The 25275-nt window shown below is 43.8% G+C and overlaps 1 protein-coding gene across 2 annotated transcripts in view; it reads right to left on the reverse strand.

Moving 5' to 3' along the window:
- BBS1 (Bardet-Biedl syndrome 1) overlaps nt 1–25275 on the reverse strand; it is a 1329035-nt gene that overhangs the window by 404557 nt on the left and 899203 nt on the right. The window lies entirely within an intron of this gene.

Consider the following 25275-nt stretch of genomic DNA (forward strand, 5'->3'; position numbering starts at 1 on the left):
CGCTGAGAAGAAATCGCCCATTGCCACAATCTGAGTGCTTCTCGACACAGGTGGTAGGACCTGGTTCCGCCTTGTTTGTTGATGTACCACACTACAGACATATTGTCTGTCTGGATTGCAATCGTTCCCAAGGGGAGAGTCTTGAAGGGCTTGCAACGCTAAAAGCACTGCTCTCATCTCCAGAACATTTATGTGCAAGTGGCATTCGTCTGGTTGCCATGTGCCCTGGACCGTCCTGCCCTGATAATGCCCCCCCCACCCTATCAGGGAGGCGTCTGTTGTCAGAGTAGCAACCGGAGGGGGAGGAACAAAGGGTCTTCCCAACAAGAGCTGAGGGGAAGACATCCACCACATGAGATGATTTCTGCACGCCTGCGTGATCATAATGGTGTGGGACATTGGAAGTTGCTGGTATGACCATTGTGTAAAGAGCATCCATTGAAGGATTCGCATGTGGAATCTGGCTAATGGAAGCAGAGGTATGGCAGCCGCCATAATTCCCAACACTTTCAGAACTAACCTGGCTTTGATTCTGTTGTTGTTGAAAAGGAGTGAGACCAGTCTGTGTATGTCTGTTATTCTCTGACCTGTTAGCCTCGCAGACATGTCCACTGTGTCTAGATTTGCGCCTATGAAGGTAATAGTACGACAAGGCGACAAAACAGACTTTTCGCAATTTATTGAAATGCCTAACTTTTGACAAATGCGAAAGGTGTAATCCCTGGCCATGAGAAGGAGATGCTTGGTGGGAGCTGTGAGGAGCCAGTCGTCCAAATATGGAAACACCTGGAATCCTTGTCGTCTCAGGTGAGAAGCTACCACTGCCATGCATTTGGTAAACACCGGGGCAGTGGTGAGACCAAAGGGCAGGGCCCTGAATTGAAAATGACTGGTTCCCAGCCTGAAGCGGAGGAATCTTCTGGAGCGTCTGTTCATTTTTATGTGATAGTACGCATCCTGAAGGTCTATAGAGCACATCCAGTTTCCTTTTCCCAATAGGGGAAGGATGGACTGCAGCGTGACCATCCGAAATCTTGTTTTCTTGACTGATCTGTTCAAGATACTGAGATCCAAAATTGGTCTCCAGTCCCTGTTTTCTTTGGAACTAAAAGAACCTTGAGTAGATTCCGGATCCTTGCTGGTCTGCTGGAACTGGCTGAATTGCTCTTTTTGCAAGCAGTTTTGAAATTTCCAAAACCGCTAGATCCCTTTGAGCGGGTGGAACATCTGGAAGGGATTTTTTTGATTGGTTTGGAATGCGAAGAAAGGGGATAGAATAGCCTTCGAAATGACGGACTGTACCCATTTGTCTTGAGTAAGGGATAGCCAGGCTTCTGGGTACAGTGACAATCTTCCCCCGACTGCCTCCGAAGGTGGGCAGTCGGGCAACACCTCAGGGATGCTGAAAGGGCTTATCAGAGAAGGCTTCTCGATTGCCCTGGTTCTCACGGAGCCCCTGCCTCGAGGCGGCGTCTACCATTGTTATTCCCTCTGCCTCTGGCGGGAACGACTTTGTCGTCAGGCGAAGTCCCTTGAGATTGTTTACGGAACCACATTTTCCCACCCTTCTGGCCTTTGGGGTAAGGCCTAGAAGGAGTAGAAAACGGACTCCGACGGCAGAAAGAGTCTTGCCATCAGTCTCGCACCTAGTCAAGGTTTCTTTCACTTGAGGACCAAAGAGATGATCCATCAAACGGGAGTTAGTGAAAGACGTCTTGAAGGGGTCCGCAAAATTGCATAGCCGCATCCAGGCATGCCTACGTAAGGCCACACCTGTCCCTGCGGCCCTACTCGCTCCATCAGCCGCATAAGAAAGGAGGCGCATGGAGGAGTTGGTTATGGAGTTAAGGGTAGCCAGCTGAGTGTTCATCTTATCTTGAAACCCCGCAGCTGTAGGGTCCTTCAACATGTCACTCGCTTCTTTGATCAAGTCCCTTTGAAGACGAGTGAAATGGCACAGGTAATTCAGCGAACGCATAGTAAATGTCGCTGACGAGAACATCCGCTTCCCGTACCTGTCCATGGACCTAGATTCCTTGTTAGGTGGATGGACAGGTACTGAAGGATCAGCTAGTTCCTTCTTAGTGGCAGCAGCTACCACCATAGCATCCACAGAAACTCCTTTTGTCAAGAACTGTTTGTCTGCTGGTGCCGTTATGAATTTGGAGGGTCTCCTGGGAGTGGGGTCCACTGAAATGGGAGCCGTCCATGCCATTAAAGCAACGACCTGCATGAGGGGGATAAAGGGGGGACACCCAGGAGGTGGAAGGGCGAGAGCCAAACGCCTCAAGATACACAGATTCATCCTCCGAAGGGTTAAGGGCTGCCCAATTTCCCCTCTGCTTCAGGATCTCTAGAATGTCTGTAAAGGAGACATCTTCAGAAGGGGAACGGGGGGAACCCTCAGAATCATCTAAATCTGTGTCAGATGTTATGGACTCAGGTGAGTCAATGTGTTTCCTCTTACACTTCCTCTTCCGAGGGGCTCTTCTGCCAAATCAGGAGAGGCCTCGGAAGAGGATGAGATCCCACAGGGGTTCCTGAGGAGCTGGCTCTCTGCGGTCCGGGATGAGGGAGTGAGTCGACTTGACCTGAGGCACCGTGAGGGAGGGGCGGAGCCGACTGTGGAGTAGAGCCAGGCTCTAACACACTCCGCATGACCTCGAACGCACCCCTGTCAGGCAGAGCCAGAGGTCCCCGCTCCGAGAAGCTGAGAACCTCCCTCTGCACCGACAGTGATGGCTCTGAGGCCGATGTCGGAGCCGAACTCACCAGCGCCGAAGCCCCGAGAGGAAGAGCGGGTCGGACAAGGGTCCGATGCCACTCATCCCTCGGAGCCGACGATGGAAGTCCGGCCGAGATTCTTCTAAGGAAGAAATCGGAGCCGGCGATGGAGCCGAAGACAATTGTATCGGCTCCGGCGCTACCACAGTCTCGGTTCCGACCGACCCGGCTCCGAGCTCAACGGAGTCGGAGGAGGAATATATTGATGGACAGGGGCAGGCATCGACTGATGAGTCGGGCTCTGAAGCATCTGGGCCAGTGCCTCGGACTTAAGAAGTCGACTCACTACCCTCTGAAGGTCATGATCCGACAGCCTCGATGACCTAGAGGAGTGAGATTTATGGCTCCGTTCAGACAGCAGGGGAGATCCTGGAGCCGAATGAATGGAGCCAAGGGATGGTGACCTGGACCTCTTCCTAGATGTCGGCTCCGAAGGTCTGGTCGGAGCCGACACGGGAATCTCTAATACCTCGGCTCCAGCCGGAGCTGAGGGAACCACAGAAACTGTGGGCTGAAACTCATCGGCTCCAGCCGGAGCCGATGTAGGCGGAGGTTTAGAAGCCTTAGGTCTCGGCTCAGTTGCTGGAGCCGAAGACCTAGAAGCCTTGGAGGGCTTCCCTGAAGACACAGTAAGGGAATCCTCAGGCTTGAGTAAACCTCTTAAAATTAATTTATTTTTTCTTTCCTGCAGGACCCTGGGACTGAAGCCATGGCAAACAGCACAGGAGTCCTGCAGGTGCAAAGGCCCCAGGCAGTAGATACAAGAAGTGTGACCGTCTGTCAGAGACATTTTCTGACAGCACGCATCACACTTCTTGAAGCCTGAGACCTTTGATTCTTTAGACATTCCGAAAGTGCAATCACACACACAGTCAAAACACACTGATTACACCCTGTCTAGTTTTAGCTTAAAATAAAACAACTGACTAGGTTTTAAATTAAGAAAAATAACACACACACACACCCACTAGGGAAGGAAGAAGGCCTGAAGGCCCGAGGGAAGAACTTAAAGTTCTTGTGGGAAAAAACAGGAATTTTAAGAAAAAGGGGCAAGAATTCCTCTAAACTAAGGGAAATAAGTATAAAAATTAAAATTAAAGGGGTTTAAATACACTAACTTTACAAGAAAGTCACTTACCAAGAACCGGTAGAAAACCAACACCTCGATCGCTGTAGCGGCAAACGAGATCTGAGGTAACTCTCGCCTAGCATTGTGGGATATAAGGGGAGCCTCGAGCCGGTGGAACCAACTCTCGAGCTTTTAGAGTGGCCGAGTCGGAGCCGAGGTCGGCTCCGAACCCATCCAGCAAGAATGAAGGCGAGATAGACAACTTAACATAAAATATTAGGATAAATGGAGTACCTGAGCTGGCTGAAAGTGGAGACTGTGCAATTTTTATGATAAAACACTTGGCCCTTTGGACTGAAATCTGAGAAAAATAGAGACAGCACCAAGCACGACAACCACAGGTGGCTGGTCTCAGATTCCCAAGCTGTCATTATAAGTTTTGAAACTTTGAAACAAAGTGTTGCTGTTGGCAGTCTGGAGGCATGGAAAGAAGCCAATGCTTGGTGATAGAAGCATAGACTTTATTCTTTCCTTGCAAACAGGAAGGAAAAGATTGAAATTAACTCCCATTATCAAGGAAAGCTGGCAGAGAGGTCTGTACTTTCTGATGCTTTATTTAAAGTAGATCAGTATTTGTCTGCAATTAGTGGTGAAAACATTTGCTACCTCTGATGACAAAGCAAAAGAATTAGCCCCAGCATCACCTACGAGACAGTTAATAATATCTGAGAGAAAGTTAGTAATTTCAGAAGCTGTTAGGAAGAGAGGATCAGACCCAAAAGAATATGGATCCACAGCAGATGAGCAAAAGGTACTGGTAAAACCAAAGGAGAGGTGACCAGGGTCTATTTTCTCTTTTTCAAACAAGAGATGTTTGGCAGGAGAGAGTAAAAATTGTCCATGAAGTAAGAGAGGCTGCTAATAAATGAAGGGATTGAAGTTTTTCAGAGAGGTCAATGAAATGAAAGATAACGGGATAAGTGACTTTCAAGAACTGACTATTTGCACAGGCATGTATACTGCTGTCAAAAATTTATAAATAATATTTATAATTTAAATAAAGGGGAAAGACAGGAAAGTACAGTTGTGCAAGTTAAACGTATCATAACATTAGTTGCTCGAATGATCACTGCTGCAGTAGCTTTAGCTATATGGGTTATATCATGGCAAGAATATAACAAGCCAAACAGCCTCTAAAGCTTCAGGGTACCTTCCACACACCCAAATTGTCATGCAGCTTGAGATGAGCTGACTAAAAGACAAATTTCAGTGCTTTCCTGCCAGCAGAGAGAGGGAGGCTGTGCCCTGAAAGGTCAATGCTAGGAACAAAAAAAGGTGTCCACACCAATGGCATAAATAACACACCAAAAAATAAGGCAGATGGAGTGAGAGACAGGTTACTATAGCAGTGATCATTACATCATCTACTGTTCTGGGAGGTTTAACTTATACAAATGTACTATGTATATCATATTGATCACTGCTACAGTAGTCTTAGCTACACAGGTATATTACCTTGGCTAAATACATTTGTGAGGTGGAAGGAAATGGGTCCAGAAGCCCTTGGAGAAAGGTCCTAGAAAAGTTTGATCTGGACACAGTGAAGGAATCAAGCTTATATTGCTTTGCAGAAGTACAGAGGACCATATAGCAGCTTCTAGAACACTTCTAGAATCCAACCCTTTCCAAAAAGCTATAGATGAAGCCAAGGCCCTGGTACAGTGGGCCTTGATTCTGTATGGAATAGTTTTGTTATGGTGAGTATAACAAAAGGTAATAGTCTTAGACAACCATTTGAAAATAACAGCGTTAGACAACCATTTGGAAATAATCTGCTTTGACACAGGTTGCCCCTTTTTTTCTTACCTTCACAAGAAAGGAAGAAACTGATCCAAAGATCTGTAAGATTTAGTTTTGTCAAGATAGTACCTGAGCTGTCTGTGGACATCATTTTTTTTGGTTCAGGAAAGAAAATGGGGAAATGGAAAGTTTGGCTTAATGTAAACCTGGGTGCCATTTTACTCATAAAAGATGGATTAGTTCTCAAAGAAACCATTTCCCTATTGAAAATGAGAGGAAGCTGACTCAACATAAGAGCTTGCAACTCAAATACCCTTCTTCTAGAGGTCACAGCAATCAGTAAAACTGTTTTCCATGTTAAGAACCTCAAGTCAGCCATATCAGCTGACTGGAGCAAGGGTTAGCTTGTCTAACACAAAATCAAGATCCCAAGGTAGGGCAACCAGTTTTCCTGGAGGACTCTTATGCAAAACCCATTTCAAGAACATTTTGACATGGGACTGCATTTAAAGAGGAGGATCCATGGGAAGAAATGCTGAAATGGCCAATAAATGAAACTTGATAGAGAAATGAGAAAGGGCATAGGATAGTACTAGCGCAAACATTGCACAACCAGAGAACAACTAGCTCTGAATGGGTGCTGGTTATGTTGCTGGCACCAGCTAGAAAATATTTTTAATTTGCTAATATACAATTTTCAAGTAGAAGCTTTCTTGCCTCCATTAATACCTGCTGCACATCCTCAGTAAACAGGTGACTAAAAAGGAATTAAGATCCTATCATCCATGCAGTCAATTAAAGTCGATTGATGTCAGGGTGTATCAAACATCACTGTTCTTGTGTGAGTAGATCCAGTCTGTGAAGAAGCTTGTGGTAATTGCTCCTGGCAATTTTCAAAACAAGGCAGAATCACAGTTGCCGTGCCAGAAGGGAGATACCACAATGATCTCTTGGGATTCTTTCTGAATCATCAAAGGTACCCTGGATATTAGCAGAAAGGGTCAAAAAGCATACAGGAACATTTCTGTCCAAAGAAAAGAAACAGCATCTGTCTTTCAGGCCTACTCAAATCCTGAAAGACCCACTTATCTAGTTTCCTTTCATGAGGTCTGCTCCTTGTCCTGCTCAGCTCGTCTGACACACAGTTTTGATCTGATGGAACGTAGGATGCCTGTAGAGTGAGACTGTGCTGTGAAGCTATATCCCAAGAGCCAAGAAAGACGTTTTATTGTTGTCTTGGAATCCCAGCTTCTGTAAGAGATCTCTCAACCAAGACAGATTCCTGATACTTTGAAAAAAACGCTGCAAAGATAAGCAAGTTATCTAAATATGGAAAAATGTGAATATCTGGTAGTATGCAGTGAGCTATAACTGGACAGAGACACTTTGTAAACACTCTTGGTGCAGTGGATAATCCAAACAGTAAGGTAAAGAACTGATAATAAGATCCAGACAAACAAATCCTTAAGAAATGTCTGAAGTCTGGATGACTAGGGGTGTAATAAGCATCTTTTAACTCTACTGTTTGACAGCATTTTGAATTTGGGCATTATCATAAACAGGTTTAGGAAACATACAGAACTGGTTTTCAAGCATTTCTTTTCTTTAGCAGTAGGAACATCCTTGAATAAAAACCCTTCCCACTTGGAAAGGAGGAGCTAGTTCTATTTCTCCTTAAGACAGCATGCAATGAAGAACTGGAGGAAACAAGAGAGTCTGACCTGAAGGATGAGGAATGACCCCTAGAACGAAGAAATTTTCTCCCACTGCCATCTGAAACCTTGAAGAATGCTTTTCAGAACCCAACTGTCTGAATCTAGCTGTTGCAAAAGAGAAAAAAATGGATATTTAACTGTTCTGGAAGAAAAAAAAGTGGCCAGTGTAGGAGGGGATCACAAGGTCTCTTGAATAGTCAGATTTACTGAAATGTCCTTGGTTTTGGGAGGGTTGAGACTTCTTTTTGGAAACCCCTTGCCATTTTTCTTAAACATCTATTTACCTGTACTTTGTTGAGACTGTTTATTCAGGTGTTTTTATTTTTGTTTTGTTCAAAACTGGATGAGGAGATGGAAGAAAATCCCTTGGAAAATTTGGAAAAGGAAGGCTGAAAAATCTTAGAGTCCCTGCATCACTGTGCCCCTTTCATCACACTATTAATCACCTCTGCAGCAAAAGGACCAAACTAAATCTCTAGCCAAGGAAGAATTTAAAATCTCATTTCATTTTTATCATCATTTGAGAGGTTCTGAGAACGTGCCCATGTAAACCTCCTCAAAACATTGAGTGGCCATACCCTAGGAAAAAATATCAACATACACACTGTAAACAATGTGTAGTAACGTGTGCAACAGAAGAAACTAAGATATTTAAGTCAGATTTTCTTTGCAAGAAGAAACTGCAGAAAAAACATTCCACATACTTTCACAGTTTGTAAGAACAAACTTTAACATATGAGCCTGACAATTCAAAAATCTGAAAATCAAAGTTTGCAGACTAATACATTTTTTTTCACATACCTATCAATAATTTTCCATATCAGAAGAAGTAGGACTGGAATTAACTAAGTGCAGAGCAGCAGTGGGATCAACTAAAGCTGTAGCTGCTGAGTCAGGTTTGGGAACAGTGTATAAAAATGTAAAAGAATGAGCGACTTTATACATCCTACCTGCCTTTTCAGGGGCAGCTGGCTGACTATCAGGAAATGTGCAGGCATAACACACACATCCTCAAAAGCAAACAGAACATGAGGAATGGGTGTTGGTTCTAGAAAATCATTCTGTAACAATTCATAGTATTTTCTGAGGGACTGAGAAACGTCAGTGTTCTCCCACTGAAAACATTAGCACATTCTAGAAATAGTCTCAGAGAAAGAACCCCCCCCCCCGATAGGGAGAATCAGAAACCAAGCTCTCCCTTTGAGCCTGAATCAGAAATCTGAGGGGCAAAAAATATATCCATCCCTGCATCTTCCTGCTTAGATTCAGAATCTTGAGCCTTTTCAGGAAAAAAGGGATCTCTCTTTCTTTTACCAGAAAAGGAAGTTATGTCTTACCATAACGTTCCATCTGTGTTGTAGATCTTCATTCATTCATTACTGTTATGACTTCGGTTCCATCCTCGGAACCGACACGACCGGTACCAAGCTCGCATCAGCCAAAAACTCTCGGCTAAGACCTACCCACAATGCCCCTCTCATAGTCTCTTCAGATCGAGTTTGCCAGCCCATATAGTATTGAAATAATAATAGAGATAGTAGGAGGCTCTATCTGAGCAGATACCTTAACTGATAAGGAAACCCTAAAGTCCACCAGGAGTCCAGGCAGGGGGAAGGAGGGTGGGAAGTAATGAATAAATGAAGATCTACAACACAGATGGAATGTTATGGTAAGACATAACTTCTTTATCTGATGTTGTAAATTTTCATTCATTCCTGTTAGGACCTAGTCCCCAGCTACTTGAGTCCTGGGTGGCCCTAAGGTAGGACATTCCTGAACACCATAGAACCAAAAGATGCTCGTCCCCTGGAGGCCAAATCCAGTTTGTAATGAGTGATAAAGGTATGAGTGGATGCTGCGCAGATATCATCCATAGAGACTCTGGAATGAAAGACCACTGAGGTAGCTGTCGATCTAGTAGAGTGAGCCTCTATTTTGGAAGGCAAGAACACTTTGTTTTGATGGTAGTTGAAATGAATGGTGTTTCTGAACCAAGAAGATAAAGTTATTTTGGAAACAGGCTTACCCATTCTGGGTCCTGCAAAGGCCACAAACAATTGATCCCTTTTTCTGAAAGATTTAGTTCTGTCCAAGTAGAAACGAAGTTGCCTATGAACATCAAGGGTATGCAGAAGGTATTCCCCTCTATTTGAATGGTGGGAAAAGAAAACTGGTAGGTCAATAGATTGGTTAACGGAAAAAAAACAGAAATGACCTTGGGTAAAAAGGAGGGGTCAGTACATAGAGAGACTCTTTCCCTTTGAAAAATCAAGTAAGGTCTCTTGACACTCAAGGCCTGCAACTCAGATACTCTTCTCGGTGAGGTAAGGGCTACTAGAAGTAGATTTTTCCAAGACAAAAATTTGATATCACAGGAATTAGAAGGCTTGAACAGAGGACTTGTTAACGACTGAAGCACCAAAGTCAAGTCCCATGGCTCTATAGGAGGCTTGACAGGAGGTTTAATATGTAATACTCCTTTCATGAAGGTTTTGCACAGTCGGTGTGACACAACAGATGAACTTTCAATTCCACTGTGCAAGTTTGCAATAGCTGCTAAATGCACTGTAACTGTCGATGCTGAAGCTCCTGCATGCAACAGGGTAGTGAGGTAATGAAGCATCCAGGTAAAGAAATCCCAATCCCTTCAAGCTACACGCTCTAGGGACCTAAACCTTGTCACCACAATAAACAGAACATGCTGGAGGGATAGATTCCTATCTCAGAGACTTCCCATACTCTGGAACAAACTACCTACCTATATCAAACAAAGCTCCTCATTAGCACTCTTCAAGAAAAATCTTGATGATTGGATGGGAGATAGGAAATTCACCCTGGGGATCACTTCTGTGGCTCTGCTTGACAGGGGCATAGGAAAATAATTTTCTTGGGTGGCAAAAACCAGGGTACCCTTTTGGCTAGGCTTATAGAGGCCCTAGGGCCCATAGTCTGGTACCTACCTATGAACCAATGAATAGGCATGGAAAAGGAGTCTATGTTATGTTTTTTGGCCCATCTAGAAAACCTAGTCCATTTACTGGAATAAGTTTTTCTGATGGAAGGTTTGTGCGAAGCCAGAAGAATCTCGCAAACAGGGGATGAAATATCAGGTAGCCTGACAATCACTGGAAGTAGACAAACCAAGCTGTGAGCTTGAGACTGTGGAGATTGGAGTGAATCAGTCCCTGAGGATGAGACAGCAGTCCTTGGGATTGATCTAGGATCCACAGGCTGTGAATCAGGTGAGGCCATAGGAATGGGAACCAGACATGACGAGGCCAATAAGGGGCAATGAGGATCACTTTGCTTCTCAACCTTTGAGCTTTTTGTAGAAACTTTGGAATGAGGGGAAATGGGGAAAAGACATACAGTAGACCCGGGGGCCAATTGTGTGACAGGGTATCCCTCGGTGATTCCCCCTGAGGGGGGATCAGGGCAAAGTAGCTTCTGCATTTGTTGTTTAGGGGTGAAGCAAAGCCTGCCCCAGCAGCGGAAGATTTGAGCCACTATTATCGGATTGAGGGACCACTCGTGAGGCATCAAAATGTTCCTGCTCAGATTGTCTGCAATAAGACTGGAACTACCGGGAATATGCATTGCTATGAGAAAGTGGTTGGAAGCCATCGCCCAATGCTAAATTCTCATGGCTTCCTGACACAGGGGGTAAGACCTGGTTCTGCCTTGTTTGTTGATGTACCAGATGACTGACATGTTGTCCGACTGAATTGCAACAGTCCCAGAAAGAAGGAACGTGTGGAACTCTAGCAATGCTTAGAGAACTGCCCTCAATTCCAGGACATTTATGTGCAAATTGGCCTCCACGGGGGACCAGGTGCCTTGGACCATCTTTCCCTGGAAATGTCCCCCTCCATCCCAACAGAAAAAGTGTCCGTGGTCACCATGGCCTTGGGCTGGGGAACCCTAAAGATTTGTTTCTGGCTTCATCCACCATAGCATTTCACTCTTGCAAAGGTTTGTAAGGCGTATCATGTGGTCAAGTGGGTGGGTTAAGATCGACCATTGTGATGAAAGGAGCCACTGTAATAGTCTCATGTGCAACCTCGCCAGAGGTACTAACGTAATGGTTGCTGCCATAGAGCCCAAGAGTTGTAGCACAAGGCGTGCTGATACAAATGTCTGTGGAATGAGGACTTGAATCTGGTTTCTTATTTTTGACAGTCTGTGAGGAGGAAGGGAAGCTTGACAGGACATTGTGTCGAAGATCGCTCCAATGAATTCCAGTGCTCTTGTCGGAGACATGTGTGATTTGTCCATGTTGATCATGATACCTAGGTGAAGGAGCAAGGACTTGAGTGTAAGAGAGACTGAGAATGAGAAGATTCCTGGTCATGGCGGTAAGGAGCCAATTGTTTAGATATGGAAACACCTGGAATTCTTGTAGTCGGAGATGAGGTACTACGACTGCCATACATTTGGTGAACACTCTGGGGGCTGTCGAGGAACCAAAGGGTAATACTCTGAAATTATAGTGATTGGCTCCCAGCCAGAAGCACAGAAATCTCCGGTAGCGTTTGTCCATCTTTATGTGGTAATACAGGTCCTAGAGGTTTATAGAGCACATCCAGTTGTCTTTCCCTAGAAAAGGGAGAATGGACTGTACCGTGGCCATCCTGAATTTTTGAGGTTTGATGGATTTGTTTAGTAAGCTGAGATCCAGGATTGGTCTCCAGTCCCCTGTCTTTTTTTGCACTAAAAAAAACCTTGAGTAAAACACGGATCCTCTTTGGTCTGGTGGGACTGGTTGGATGACTCTTTTTCTTAGCAACTTTTCAATTTCTAAGGCTGCAGCTTCCCTCTAACCGGGTGGAACATCGGGGATTCGTTTTACGGGTCTGGGAGTAAGGTTGAATGGGATATTATAGCCTCTGGATAGTATTCTCTGCACCCATGCATCCATTGTTATAAGTTGCCAGGCCTGTTAGTGCAGAGAAAATAGACCCCCCCCCCGGCTGCTTTCAGAAGAAAGCAATCAGGCCGCTGTTCAGGAGCACTGGAAGGGTTGGCAGGAGAAGGAATCTCTCGCACCCTGGTTGCGAGGATCCCCTCTGCCCCGAAAGGGGCATCTTCTGGATGAGTTGCCCCCTCTGCCCTAGGGGGACTGCTCATCACAAGTGTCATGAAAAGATCCTTGGGAATTCTTGAACCACAATTTCCCTCCCTTCTGATTCCTGGAGTAGGATCTCTGGGGGAGTGGAATAACGTATGCCCACAGCAAACAAGGTCTTTGTGTCTCACTACGTGATAGTGTGTCTCTTACTCTGGGACCAAAAAGGGAAGATTCGTCAACAGGCGCGTTGTCAAAGGAAGATTTAAAAGGGTCCACAAAGTCACACAAATGCATCCAAGCATGCAGTCTCATGACTATGCCTGATGTGGCTGCTCGAGCTGCCCCCTTGATAGTGTGAGAGATAAAGCACATCGAGGAGTTCAAGATGGATTCCAGGGTAGCTAGCTGAGAGGCAACAGTATCACGCACCTCCTCAGGCAGTACCCCCGCCAAAGAGGCAGACATTTCTGAAATTAGGTCTCTTTGGAGGCGAGTAAAGTGTGCCAGGTAATTGAGCAACTGAATGGCAAAGGTCGCTGAAGCATAGGTCTACTTCCCCAGTCTGTCCATAGCCTGAGAATCCCCATTTGGGGGATGAACAGTGGAACCATCTTCTGCCAGTTCCCTCTTGGTGGCCGCCACCATGACCATGGAATCAACTACCAGCTGTTTGGACAAGTTGGGGTTGGTCTTCAGGAGTGGACAAAATTTTATCTGGCCTTCGGTAGACAGGTTCTATGTTGTCCGGGGCCTTTCAGGCACACTGCACAATATGTCTAATGAGCTCATCTGCAGGTGGGGTCACCCAGGAAGGAGATGGTCAAGCATGGAAAGCCTGCAAGAACAGTGATTCTTCCGAAGAAGGGTTGGAGGGCTTCCAGTCTCCCCTCTGCTCGAGGATCATGAGAATTTCTCCAAATGAGACGTCTTCTGGGGGAGACCATAAGTACCCTTCTTCCTCACTGTAATCGGTGTCTTCGGTGATGGATTCCTCAGGGAATCAAGATGCTTCCTCTTGCAAAGTTTCTTCCGGGATGGGTCCCAGTGGGGTCTTCTGAGGAGGACTCCGGAGAAAGGGTTCCCTTCAAGGGGAGGTCTTGCGTCTCCCATGCTCGAGATCCCAGAGTAGGAGATTGGGACAGCTGCATGCTAGAGGAGGGGTTCTGGTTCCAATACCAGTGGCACCAACTGTGACCCTATTGAAGCAAGGACCCTCTCCATCACCTGGAAAGCAGGCCCTCCCGAAGAGGGATGGGAGCTCGGAACAGAGGATGACTACCTCGGAACTGGGGTCACACCTCGCCCCAAGGAGCCCGCCTCCAGGTAAGGAACTCTGAGAGGACTGGTAGCTGCCGGGAAAGCCGTGGCCGTAGATGGCGCCATAGAAAAAATTGGCACCGAAGTAGGTGCCATGGTGCCGACAATCCAATCACTGCTCCGAGTGTATACCAGTTCCAAAAGAGCCGTTGCACCAAGAGTAATTAGTGTTGACAGGGAAGCCTCCGCTGTCGGAGCCGAGACAGAATGCACCAGGACGGCCATCGGTACCGAAGTCTCTGAGACCTGGGAGGAGGTTGGAGGAGATAAGACAGGTGAATACGCCATGAGAGCTTCCATTCCAAGAGGGAGAGAAGACCTAGTCAGGGTGGGTAATCCTCTGGTTGCCAAAAGCTGGTCCACAACCTTCACTACATCTTTTCCAAAAGACTCCTGGTGGATCTAAAGGAAGCTGCCGATGGAGATTCTGGTCTCTCAAGAAATGGACTAAATTGCTGTCCCAAAAAGGGGTCATAAGAGGGAGAATACCTGGTTCTGGGAAGGTGCTCGATCTTTGGAACCAAAGGTATCATTATCAGTGAAGCCGTGTAAGACATCAGCACCATGGCTGGGGATGGTGCCGATCCAGGTACAGTGGTCGGAGCCTGTGTCATAAACAAGATTGAGAAGGTGCCGAAGCTGGTACAGTTGTAGGAGTCTGTGTCAGAATTAAGGACGAAACCGAGGGAGAAGTTAGGGACCCTGGTGCCGAAGCTGTCTGTGCCAATGAAGCGGGAGAAGCCTGGTGTCGACTCTGTTCCAAGGATGATGGGGATGTCGGAACCAAAAGACTCTGTTTCTCCTTGTGCTTTTTCACATTCTTATGCTTAGGAGGTGGTGAGACCTCCATCCCAGAAAGAGCCTCCGCAAAGGGTGATTTCAGCATACCCTTTAGAATAAGCTTGTTCTTGCGTTCAGCCAACATACGGTTGCTGAAGCTAGAATAAATGTCACAAGAAACATTAACGTGGTCAACGTCCAAACAATAAACACACACCGGGCGTGACCATCAGAATTTGGCATCTTACTCCCACACTTATCACACTGCTTGAACCCAAGCTTTGCCTTATCTGACATTATACCACACTAGTACTACTACACAACAAAACTAGATCTACCAAACAAGAGATAAAGGATAGCGAAAGAAAGCTCTTATTTTTGTACAGATAGCAAGAAAGAGTTCCAACAATGGTACTAAGAAATACCAAAAAAGGTAAGAGAAGGGGCTACTAAGGTAGGGGAGAGGGAGTAGTACCAACGATGGTACGAAAGAGCTACCAAGTTAGTGGGTAGGGTTCAGTCAGGAAATGAAGAAAGGGGAGATGAGAAAAAAACTTAGAGGAGAAAAACTGGCTAATAAACACTAAAAACTAGAAATAACAACAAAAAAGCTACACTTAGCTTGAGAGAAGGCTTGGCACGTCTAACGAGGAATGCGGCAAACGAGATCTGAAGAGACTATGAGAGGGGCATTGTGGGTAGGTCATAGCTGAGAGTTTTTGGCTGGCGTGAGCTTGGTGCCGACCGTGTCGGTTCTGAGGACGGAACCGAAGTCCTAACAATAAGGAATGAATGAAGATTTACAACATCAGATACTACTTTACAAGAAAGATGAAAAGCCAGAATTAAACTCTTAGCCAGACCCAGTAAACTACTCATATTCAAAGAAAATTGAGGAGGAGATACATACTTGCTTTTCAGTTTCTTTTGACAGGAAAAATGGGGCCAGCCGTGTTACTAATGGCAGCAGCAGCTTCCCCAGGGATGGACACAGCATTCTGACATACCAGGGAAAACTTCCCTTTTCCCTCTCCAAAGACTGACAAGCATGGCTCTCCCTTGCCCACAGAGGATGTGGCTAACTTCTGGTCTATGGTGGCTGTAGGTGCTAGACCACAGGTATCCCAGGTAAAAGATGAGTGGTCTGAGGTACAACAAATGGCCACAGCAGAATTGCTCACCTGTGGCTGAGGCAAACCACTAACCTGCTGTGGTGACAAAGACTGTTTATTTTTTTCTTTTTGTGGCTGGAAGGAGGACAGATCATGGGGCTGGTAGTCTGTTCCATGGCCAAGATAAAAATGGTACTGCTTTCCCCTGGAAGAAGCAATTGCCTGTAAACATTACCAGTCCGCAAAAGTTATCTTTTAACACAAAAAGCTCTTTAAAACACTACTATGCTAGCCCAACAAACGTAAAATAAAAACAATTTTAGAAAAATGTTATCAGTTACTTTGCACCACTTTTAAATTGACAGAAAAAATGAGTGTTCTGTTTAAAAGTATGCTACAGTTGCAAAACAGTCCACTGAAACACAACATTCCTAACTATAAAACAGCTTTCCTGAAGAAGAAAGTAATAAAAATCAACAAAATTGAGAAAATGGATTTTTTTCCACAAAGGGAACTTATCTATCCAGTAAAGGAAAGCACAAGCCAAGCATCAATCCTCGAAAGCTTTGGAGGAGTGTACTCTTCGGTAGTAATACAGCTCTGCAGGGCTTCACACCCAAATTTGTCTTTTAATTAGCTCAGCTTGAGCTGACTGACAGTTTGGGCATGTGGAATGTGCCCTGAAGCTTTGGAATGTGGCTGGCTGTTATATCCATGACAGGATACAACCCGTATAGTTAAGACTACTGCAGCAGTGATCAGTATGATGAACATCTAGTGCTACCAGGAAACGTCAATGAGAAAAAAAGAGGTAACAGCTTGTGAAGTTGCATCATTTTGAATTTGAGCACTATCACAAACAAGTTTAGTAAAGAAACATCCAGAACTAGTCTCCAAGAATTTTCTTTCTTTGGCACTAAAAGCATCCTTGATTATAACCCCTTTCCTACCTGGGAAGGAGGAATTCATTCTATCACTATCATTACAGCATGTAATTAAAGTCCAGGTGGAAATAAAAAAAAAAAATAATAATTCTGGACTGGGGGATGAGGAATTACCCCATGGAAAGTTGAAAGTTCCTACCATTGCCATATGTAACCTTGATGAATGATCTCTAGAACTCATTTGGTTGAAACTACCTTGCTGCCAAATCGTAAAGTGGAGATTCAGACTTTCTGGAAGATAAAAGTGGTGTCAAATTTTGGGGGGGGGGGTCTCTCAAATAGTTAATTCTGACTTATTGGACTGTCCTCAGTTTGGGGGGTTTCTAGACTTCATCTTGCAACCCCCTTGTCATTTCTTTTTAAATGTCTGTTTACCTGCATATTGTTGAGGCTGTTTACTTTGTTTTTTTAACAAAACTGAATGAGGAGTTAGAGAATCCCTTGGAAAATATGAAAAAGGACGGCTGAAAAATCTAACAAATTCCATGTATCAGCTTATTCCTTTCATCATGTTTGATCACCTCTGAAGCAGAAAAGCCAAAAACTAGATCTCAATCCAAAAGAGAATTTAAAATGTCATTTATAGAATCATATGGAAGGTTGTGGGAACACAACCATGTAAATCTCCTCAAAACACTACCAGTGGCCATAGCCCTTGAAGACGTATCAACAGAGTCATACACACACTGCAAACAATGAGGAGCGAATTGAACAATAGAAGAAAGCAAATTACTTAAAGCAGAGTTTCCTCAAAAGAAAAAACTGCAGACAATCTTAGGACAAACCTTAACATATGAGCCTTACTATTCAAAATTCTGAAAATCAAGACTGCAGAAGCATACTTTTCCCCCTAAAACATCAATAATCTTACCATCCGTATCAGAAATAGTAGGATTGGAATTAAGTGTTTAGCAGCAGAAATATTAACTAAATCCATAGTTGCTGGATCAGATTTGGGAAGAGAGTATAAAACCTTAAAAATCTGAGAAACTTTATACATATTATATCGACTTTTAGGACTGGCTGGATGACTGCCAAGGAACATTCACGGTAACACATACACCCTCCAAGGCAGACAGATAAGACAAAATGGGTGAATTTCTGGAAACTCCTTCTGTAACAGCTTATAGTAGTTTATGAGGGGAAACTCCACTGAAAACAATGGCACATTCAACAAACAGTCTCAAAGAAAGATAAAACCCCACAAGGAGAATCAGAAACTCGGCTCTTCCCTTGAGTCTGAATCAGAAATCTGAGGAGAAAACCCTGCATCTGTCCCTTCACCCACCCCCGTCCAGATTCAGAATCTTTAATCTCTTCAGGAAATGAAGGGGTCCTTTTTCTTTTACCAGAAACTAACTTACAAGAAGGCTGAATAGCCTGAATTAAACCTTAAGCCAGACCCAGTAAACTACTCCTGTTTAATGAAATTTGAGGAGGGTAGATACAGGCTTAGTTTTCTGTTTCTTTGGCACAGGAAAAATGGGGCCAACAGTGTTATTAGTGGCGCCAAAAGCTTCCCTAGGTATGGGAACATCATCCTGACAAAACAGGGAAGTTTTCTCTGTTCCCTCTTGCTGGACTGACAAGAGTGGCTCTCAACTGCCCACTGAGGGGATCACAACAGACACAGAGGATGTGGCTATCCTTGGGTCCATAGTGGTTGTAGGTGCTACATCAGAGGGATTCTGGGTAAAAGTTGAGTGGTCTGAGGTACAGCAAATGACCACAGCAGATCACCCACCAGTGGCTGAGGCAAGCTACTAACCTGCTGTGGTGGCAAAGCTTGTTTGCTTTTTTGTGGCTGGAAGAAGGACCTGCCATGGGACCATCAGTTTGTTATATGGTCAAGCTGAACATCGTGCCTCTTTCCCAGGGAAAAAAAGCAGCAAATTCTGGAAAAAATAAAAAGTCTTCTAAAACTCTCTTCTCCCCACCCCACAAACACAGTAAAAAGCACTTTAAACACTATGCCAGCTTTGCAAAGTAAAACAAATAATTTCTCCACAGAAAAAATGATTTCAGTTACTTTAAACAACTTTTAAACTGACAGGAAAAAATAGCTGTTCTGTTTAAAAGTAAAGTATAGTCTCATGACAGTCCATTAAAACAAACTCCTAGCTTTAAAATAACTTTCATAAAGATGAAAATGTAAATAATAAGCAGAATTATTAACTGAAAGTTTCTTTTCCAAAGGGAACTTATCTGCCCAGCGCAGGAACAGCACAACTGAAAGGAACATACCCTTCAGCAGCAGTAAAGATCTGAAGGGCCTGGCACCAAAACTTGCCTTTTAGTCAGCTCTTCTCAAGCTGCCCAACAGTTTGGGTGTGCGAAGGTGCCCTGTAGCTTAGGAAGCTGGCCAGCTGTTATGGCTTATGCAGGGTATAACCCATACAGCAAAGGCTACTGCAGGAGTGATCAATATGATGAATGTCTCTGCTTCACATGGATGGTGAGCCTTTTCTATAGAAGGGGTAGTCCCTGAAAAACACACCTGTCTCTCCAGCAGGTCCTATTTATATCACAGGCAAGGTTTTAGAATGTGTAATTCTGGTGCTGTTTATTTGGCATATAAGCAGGGGGTACATCTGGGTGGAGTTTGACAATGCCTTCTATGACAGGCATAGACCTCCCCTCATAGGAGACAGGGATAGGGCTTTGAAGTAGTCTGCATAGGACATGTTACTTATGCCATGTATTCTTTTAGTGAGGAACCCTTTGGATATTCCAGTTGTTGGATGTGCCTGATTAAGTACATACCAAAGGTGACATTGTACTGAATGACAGCTCTGATAAATGCCGAATACAGTAAAACATTAAATTGTTGGACTTAGATCCCACACCTTTGTTTATAAGTTGCACAACACAGAATTATTTCCTCAGTACTGTAAACATGTGATGGTCAAAGGCTAGATAACTGTCTATGTGTGCTCCCGAGTCCTTGACTACTGCATCGACTCTTAGAGGTGTGTTATCAATATGATAGTTACCAGGGATGGATGACTTCCCAGAGGACACTATTATGCATTTCTTGGCATTTAGTTTTAGTCCAAGGCTCTGACACAAGTTATCTGACTGTGTCAGCCCTTCCTGAAGAAGATTAGTGTTGGTGGGGATTCTATGACTGTTCCTAATTTGCAATTGCATGCAGATTTGGTCAGCCAGAGGCCCTTGACATTGGTCCTGACTTCTCAAAAGTAGAGGCCAAAAAAGAGTAGTCCCAGGACTGATCCCTGAGGGAATCAGCTTGCGACTGTCCTCTTTGTAATGGTTGACTCCCCAGTTATAACCTCCCGGGTCCTGTCTGTGAGACAGCTGGCTATTGAATGGGGGACATAAGGGTTTACCTACCACTTGAGTTTGTCAACAATGCAAGAGTGGGGTATTGTGTCAAAAGCCTTGGCCAGGTCAAGTCAGGCAGTGTGAACCATTCTGCCCTTGTCCATTGCTTTGGTGACCTTCTTAAAAAGTCCACCAGGTTCACTAAGCATGACCTGCCCTTTATGAAACCAAACTGAGTTAGGTCCAGTGTATGGAGGTTTCCTATGATCACTTCCATGGCTTTGCATATGAGACTAGTGAGACTTATAGGTCTTTAAATGGCCCGCCTTTGTGCAGAGGGATGATGGTTGTGCTTCTTCATTTGTGAGGCACAAAGTCTGTTTGAAAGCTACGGTAAATAGTGATTCCCAAAGGTTATATTTCATGCTATTTAGAAGGCAGCCTGTGATACTGTCTAAGCCCATCGATGTACTGCTCTTGGCCTTAGAGAGAGCACTGAGGACCTGTCTCCTAGTGATAGTAGTGGGAAGTTATATTTGATGGTATTTCTTGAGGAGAGGCAGATGGGAAGAGAAGGGTAAAGTTAGAGCTGAATTGATCTGCCTATCTTGGACCGATAGCCTAGTAAACACCTATTAACCTATAAATTTTAATTTTGACTTTTGTGGATGTGATGACGTAAGGTAGTGCCAGCTATGCCACAGAGAGTAGGTCAGTGCATGTGTAACATATGCCAACATAACTAGCTGATCAAACTGATTTGTACAGATGCTTGTGTTAATAATGTATTTGTAAAGTTGCTTATGTTAAAAATATATCAACAGTGGGCCCTGCTGGACAGAAAAGAGATATACGTGTATGTCAGACTGCATTGTAACTGATGAAATGTATATATGTTAACAGAGGATGTTGGAAAGGAAGGGGTTAAGTTCAGCTCAGTTAACCTTAAGAGAAATAACCTGAAATTAAACAACTTGGTTTAGGCCATAAAGATTTTATCTCACAGGTCTGAATGCAGCTTATTGTCCTTAGTGGTAAACTTATTGCTACCCTGGTGTGCCAAAGAATGGCTAGTTAGTCTCTGCAGGAAGGATGAAAAGGTTGGAATTGTTTTACAGTCTCCAGATGCTGGAATGAGCTTTAGCAAAGTATTGTGACACATCTGTGCTAGATCCTGGCTCAGCTTCTAGTCAGGGGGGGTAGTGTGGGAAACGCAGAATCAGGTGACCAGATGTGATGTCATTTTGTAGCCAGAACTGAAACTGTATTTAGATACTAGTGAGAGATGTGACAGAAGACACTCAGCCCTCTTGTTTTGGAACTGACAAGACCACTCACCCACTTCATCTTGCCCTGCTTTAGTAAGTAACTTAACTAGGGAATGGTAATTCCTCTGTCAGTTAGGAAAATATAGTGAGATTAGCTGAAAGTATTGTTTTTCTATATCTGTCTGAGTCTTTCCATCTGCATTAGTTTTATATTTCCTGTGAATTAAAACTCTGGTGTTTATTGTACATAGATACTTAGTATTCTCATTTTTTTATTTATTATTAAATATATTTATACCTTTCATCATGGCTGGTCTTTTAGAAAATATTTTAACCTTTGAGAGTAATTGCATTTATTTGGTGACACTGTGGCTTCATGCTCCTGAAAGTCGTGCTGTTTGGTTAACACTACCATTTGCATAAGTATTCATTTTACTAAGAGTAATTGGATACCCTGGTAAGAGCCTTAAAGTAGCTGGCTGCTGGCAGTAAATCTACCTTATAGTCTGGGTGGAGGTGGCATAGTGGGTAAATCTGTGCCAGCTTTTCCTGTGTGTGTGTCAGCTACTTGGAACAGGGATAAAGAGCGCTGATATCTGCAGAGAGAAAGGTACAGTCTAATTTGGGACCTGGAAAGGGTGTCCAGCCCCAGGACTGGAGTGCACTCCCTGTGTGCTCTTAAGGGAAATTGTGCTTGGCACAGATAGCTGCATTTTTGTTCTAAATGAACGTTCACCAATGGTGTCGGTGGTGAGCATTGAGGCTCCTTCATCACTGGCCCAGAGGAGGGACGTCACAGTGGGAATGAAGTTTTTGATAGAGATTGATTATATCACACTATAACTGAAATACTGAATGGTATATTTTACCTGAATCATTGAAAGACAGTATTCCATGGTATGTCTTATTAAACTTCAAAGTTTCAGACATTGGTGACTGATGCAACAAAATTAAACAACAGTCTATAATAAAATATAGTATTGAATTACTTGGTACATTTTTAGGTCTAATATCATTTTTACAACTCCACTTACTGCACATATAAGCCTGTGAGTAGAAGCAGACTACCTTCCAAAGCTAGTTTGCTTAGGATTATGACAGCAGCTTATAAATGTAGCTCGGGGGGAAGGACACTATAACCAGAACCTAATCAAGTGTATGGTTAGATATGAATGTAACAATTCCAGACAGATGCTGTGGCCTGGGCAGCACATCAGTAATAATTTCTGCATGTATGTCTGTGTGTGTTGTGGGGGGTACCATCTCCATTAATGGAGACATCACTGTTTAGTAATACACCCCCTGCCACACACACACACACACACACACACACACACACACACACACACACACACACACACACACACACACACACACACACAGTCAAGTTAAGAGAGATGTTAACTAAGATTTAATTTCAAAATGGGATTACAGTGTTTTCATGGGACTGGAACTTAACAGACTTCAATGATAGTCAAGGGTCCTTGTTCATCCTGAGTGTGGTGTTTTGTCTATTATTTGTCGATTTATGGGGGGGGGTAGTGGATACAGTTACTCATCTGGCATTGGTAAGGCAACATCTTACATTTTATTTATCTACTACGTGTGTACACTTTGCAAGAGTTGACAGAATAATTCTACTAAGGGAGTATGTTTATTTTATTTCTAAGTTTGATATTTGCCTGTTTCTGGTATAAAAGCAGGCACTGTTGGCCATGTCCTTTCACTAGAGATGGAGACTCCACCAAAGCACTCACAGTTCAGTGGTTCTCTTGTAATTCTATTTATTTTAAGAATTGGTACATATTTCATTTGGAGCACTACTATAAAAAAGTGCAGTTGTGTAAGTTGCACTTGCCTATAACAGTAGATGTTCGAATTCTTCACTGCTGCAGTAATCTATGGGTTACATCCTGTCAAGGATATAGCAACCGGCCAGATTCCAAAAGCTTTCATCTCCCCCAACACTGTCACTCTGACTGCTTATAGGATGACCACTTTTTAGACGGAACTATATAAACAGCCAGAGTGACTAAAATCTACAGGACTTGCTTCCTTCTAACATAAAATGGGGAACCCATCCTGAACACCCCATACAAAAATATAGACAGATATATAGATAGGTAGACAGATGCACTCCTACAAATAACACAACCTTGCTGGCTAGGCTTACATATGCCCTTGGGCCGATAGCCTCGTACCTAACTATGAAACTATAAACCTATGAACAACCCAACAATATATATAAATATACCATGATAACTGTATACAAGAAGAGGGATGGTGGGTGTGGCTACTGCAGCAGTGAGGAATTCAAACATCTACTGTTGTAGGAAAGTGCAAATTATACAGCTATACCATGTTCATCATTCTCACTGCAGCAGTAGCCTATGGGTAGATTACCATAGTTTATCCATCCTGGGAGTAGGAAGAATAAAGAATAAAGGTCCAGTCAGTAGCCCCTGGAGAAAGACCCTAGTAAAGATACCTCTGGACCTAGAAAAGGAATCTGCTTGTAGTGATTTGTAGATGTATGGCTGAAGGACCAACTTCCTTCCTCTAGAATATTTCTAGAGCCCAACCCTTTCCAGTATGCCATTGTAGAAGTTACTGTTCTAGTAGAATGTGCCTTAACCCTGCCAGTAATGGATATTCCACTGTGAGAGTAACAAAAAATAACAGCAGAGGTAAGCCACCTGGAAACAGTCTCTTTAGACAACGGGTTGATCTTTCTCAGTCCCAGAATAGGAAATAAAGAGCTATTTAGTTTTCCTAAAGGACTTAGTTCTATCAAGACAGTACCCAAGTTGCTTAAGTATATCCACAGTGCATAAAATCTTTTCTCTATTTTTAGGTTCTGGACAGAAAATAGTGAGGTTGAGGATTCAACATGAACTCTGAAACAACCTTGGGCATAAAAGAGTGGTTTGTTTTCAGAGCGACCCTTTGTCTCAGGAAAACCAGATAGGGTTCTTCCACAATGAGATCTTGTACAGCAGATACTCTTCTTGCAGATCAAAAGACAGTTTTCCAGGTAATGAACATTAAATAAGCCTGGTATGCAGGTGCCAAGTGTGACAATGTTACTTTTTCTTACACCGAGCTGAGATCCCAAGGATGACAAACCTGTCTTCGAGGAAGTCTGCGGTGTAAAATTCCTTTTAGAATCTGTGACAAAAAGAGAAAGAAGGGGATCCATAGGCATCCATAGACTGCAAGATGTACCTTTATAGATGAATAAGAGAGGTCAGAAAATAGTAATTCACACAAATATTTAAGCACTAGTGGTACAAAATCCCTGAGGGGTCCTGGTCACTGGCTGGGTACCAAATAGAAAATCTCTTCCACTTGCCAATATATGACTTTCCAGTAGGACTCTTTCTTGTCTCCTTCAGTACCTGTTTCACATCCTCATGAAAGAGGTGCCTAAAAAATTATCAAAACTGAATCACCAAGGCAAATCAGTTGAAGTTGTTTGATGTCAGGGTGTATCAAAGTCCCTTGTTCTATGTAAGTAGATCTAGTCTTTGAGCAAGCTTGTAGTAATTGCCCTTGGCTAATTCCATATGAAGGGAGAACCAATTTTCCCTAGGCCTGAAGGAAGTAACCGCAATGATTTTTGGAGAATCTGTTTAATTGTCTGTTTTGAAAGAAGGTGAGCAGATCTACTTGAGGTGTTCCCCACATATGGATCAACTCCTGGAAGACCTCTTCAATGAGTTTCCACTTGTGAGGGTCTGCCCAGGATCTGTTAGCTTGACTTGCCACTAAATTTTGCTTTGACAGAATGTAAGAAACTTGAAAGTTAAGGAATGCTGTAGGGCTAACTCTCAAGCTATCATTTACAGCCGGGACAGAGGGTTGGACCTGCTGCCCCTGTTTGTTTATGTACCTCATAAGTGTGACATTGTCAGTCATGATATGTAGGGTACCTGGGTCCCAGAGATGATGCAGAGACTTTATGGTATGTATCACAGTCAATATTTCTTTGAGACTGCTATGCTTTGATCTGTCTGAACTGTTCCACAGTCCTTGCACCTTTACCCCTGTTGAAACTGCTTCCCAAGCAAAATCTGAGGAATTGGTCAGGATAGCATGTGTTAGGATGTATGGAGAAAAAGGGAGACCCTGGA

Source organism: Protopterus annectens, chromosome 7.part0, assembly GCF_019279795.1.
Source record: "Protopterus annectens isolate FY-2018-M chromosome 7.part0, PAN1.0, whole genome shotgun sequence".
NCBI classification, from domain to species: domain Eukaryota; kingdom Metazoa; phylum Chordata; order Ceratodontiformes; family Protopteridae; genus Protopterus; species Protopterus annectens.